Source organism: Gekko japonicus, unplaced genomic scaffold (genome assembly GCF_001447785.1).
Source record: "Gekko japonicus isolate JY-2015 unplaced genomic scaffold, Gekko_japonicus_V1.1 scaffold2841, whole genome shotgun sequence".
Classification (NCBI taxonomy): domain Eukaryota; kingdom Metazoa; phylum Chordata; class Lepidosauria; order Squamata; family Gekkonidae; genus Gekko; species Gekko japonicus.
In genome coordinates this window covers 135,165-138,258 of record NW_015164281.1, presented here as the reverse complement: position 1 = coordinate 138,258, position 3,094 = coordinate 135,165, and positions in this window count along the sequence as shown.

Below are 3,094 nucleotides of genomic sequence, written 5' to 3'. Positions count from 1 at the left end.
CAAACTATGCCCTAATTCAGGGGTGTCAAACTCATTTGTTATGAGGGCCGGATATGACATAAATGAGACCTTGCTGGGCCGGGCCATGTGTGTCATAAAAAGTAATGCCAGGTAGTGGAGATATAAACTTTATAAAGGACACAAACACAAAGGGTTTTTTTTTAACTTAAAATAAAAACACGCTTAAAACATTAGCACTTTTGCCATATTTTGTTTATTTAACAGTGTCTGATCACTGACATCTCTTGCTCAGGATGATTGCATCAAAAGGTATGTGCTGTTGCAATCTTGAGTCTGCTGTTCAGGTGTGTATCTGTAAGCTGCAAACCTAGAACTGGAAGAAGAAGCAGAAGACAGCCAGTTCCACTGCGGGCCTGATAGAAGCCCTCCGGGGGCCTGATCCAGCCCCCAGGCTGCATGTTTGACACCCCTGCCCTACTTGCTGTGCCTGAGGGTTCCCTGTCCCCCAAGAGCAGTATTTGGGGGGCATTTTGGATTTAGTGGAAGGGGAAAGGTAACAACCATATTTCACCTGCAGAAATCCTTCCATCCACAGAAATATTTTGGTGGATGCTAGCCAAATTGTATATGTCGTAATACATAAACCTGAATATTAAGCATTTAATTTTCATTACCGCTTCAGTATGAGTTTTGCCTATTAATCACAGCCAACGACTCTGAATTAATGAACATTTTTACTTGACAAAGAGGTCTACAGAACTTATCTATGGGATTTCTTTCACTTCACCTGCTCCTGCCCCCATGTAAAAGTGAGGCATGTCTGCTGTGGTGTAAATATCACTGGAGATTAGCGCAGAATGGGATGTAAAAAATAACTGCAGATATATAAACATGTGAGGTTTATTAAGCATAGACTTCACATGGCATAGGTGTTCCAACTTTATTCACACTAAGATGCCCATTTTTCACAGGAAAAAACTGAGGCCTGAGGAAAATGTACAGGAGCTGTGGTGGCTCAAGTGGTTAAGATGCTGAACTGCAGGCTGTGGAAGGTCGGTAGTTCAGCAGTTTGAGACCCGGGTTGCCGCATGATGGAGTGAGCTCCCGTCTCTGGTTCCAGCTCCTGCCAACCTAGCAGTTCGAAAGCAAGAAATTGCAAGTAGATAAATAGGTACCACTTCGGTGGGAAGGTAACAGCGTTCCGTGCGCCTTGGTGCTTAGTCATGCCGGCCACATGACCACGGAAACGTCTTCGGACAACGCTGGCTCTTCGGCTTGGAAACGGAGATGAGCCCCGCAACCCTAGAGTCGGACTTGACTGGCTTTCGAGCAAGGGAACCTTTACCTTTTACTTTACCTGGGGAAAACGTAATACTTGGCCAGGATTGCATGGCAAATCTCAGGTCCCTACTTCTGGGCTTTAACTGCAAAGCTGACCTTCTTACCTGATTATAACATATTTCATTTCCCTATTATTAGTCTGTGGTGTCTGAAAACTCTGCTGTTTCAGCTGGATTTAATGTTATGTGCGTTCCAGTTAAATATATACTTTTTCTGGGAAAAATATTTAATACAAAATCAATTACTAATAAAAGGGAATTTGAACCCAAAGGAGACTCCCACAGAAAACCAATTTTCAGTGGCAATGTGACCCATTAATGAGCTCTCCTCTGTGCTGCCATTGTGCTGAGTGCCTTCTAATGAAATACAACAGGTTAATGGTTGTGGTACAGTGGGCTTAAATATGAGCCACAGCAGGTGTGTACCTTAATGAGGTGTTAATAGAGAGGCAGGTGCATGTAAATAAGAAACACTGAGGGTAGCAGTGGGTGAGTCCAGGGGGGCAAGTACTGTGAACACAGCTATAACACAAATAATGGTTTATTGAAGCTCTAATTGCTGGCTTTTCAGTGTTTGTTATCCTACACGGATCTGAAAGATGGTTTTAAATGATCACATTGTCTTCTTAGTGTCTGTTTTAGAAGGTGTTTCAGGAAATCTATGGGAACACCTTGTACATGAGCCTGGTCAGAAGAATACTAGCTTCTCTTCATCTTACTCGACAGAATATGCCATGGCTCATCCTGTTTGACCATATTTCCTCCTAGGTAGCCTACTGACAGCTCCCAGTGAATATTATGAAAACAGGATACCCCATCTTGGTTCTCCTGTGAAGCTCTCTTTCATTTTGTAATTAGTCATTGTTAGAGCTACATAATTGTAATTTTTAAAAAAAGAAACGAGTTTCATTTTTTCCTCCTACTGGGAAAATAAATTGACACATGTACCACATTTGTTATAACCAGGGGCCATCTTCAAATGTCCATAGATTACTTTTTTTCCCCCAGTTAATGCTCTTCCAGCTTTAGTCCCCATCCTGAAACTCTGGGACTTTGGCTTGGAATGTCCGGATGACTAATAATAATTAAATGCTGTCAAGCCACAACCACCGTCTGCCGAACTCTCATGGAGTTATCAAATCAAGAGATAAACAGAGTTCGTTAGCCATTGCCTTCCCTCTGTAAAGCAACCCTGGTCGTCCTTGGTGACCTTCCAACCAAATATTAACGGAGGCCAATGCTGCTTAGCTTCTGATTTCTGACAAGCTCGGGCTAGTCTGGGTTATTCAGGCTGCTCTCTGGATGAATACTTCCATATTTTGTGCCTAAACAAAAAGATTTCTTTAAAATCAAAATGGTACCAACGTCTTGTTTATATCTAGGTATCCCATATATCTAGATATACCACAAATTCAAGGACACTTTATGCACAATGCCCGCATGCAGTTGAAAGTCTATTTTCCTGAGTCCTATTTATGGTTATGCCTCAGGGGGCAGATCTCTGGTTAATATCCAAGACTCGTTCTGACATGATTCTCAGTAGTTTGTGTGTGCTGCAATAAACAAGGTCAGCAGGGGGCAAAATCACAAATGGATTCAAATATTTCCTTTGGTCTCTACAACTTGCTCCTTCATGATATCCGGGAGACTAGCAGCTTCCTTCTGCTTTAAGTCAAGATATGTGGAAGGAGCTGCTCCATCTAAGACATATGTCTGTTAGGAGTTCCATTCCTAGTTCAGGATTTCAGCTTAATGGTGACTCAGAAGCTAGTAGTAGTCATCTTTCTTTACCT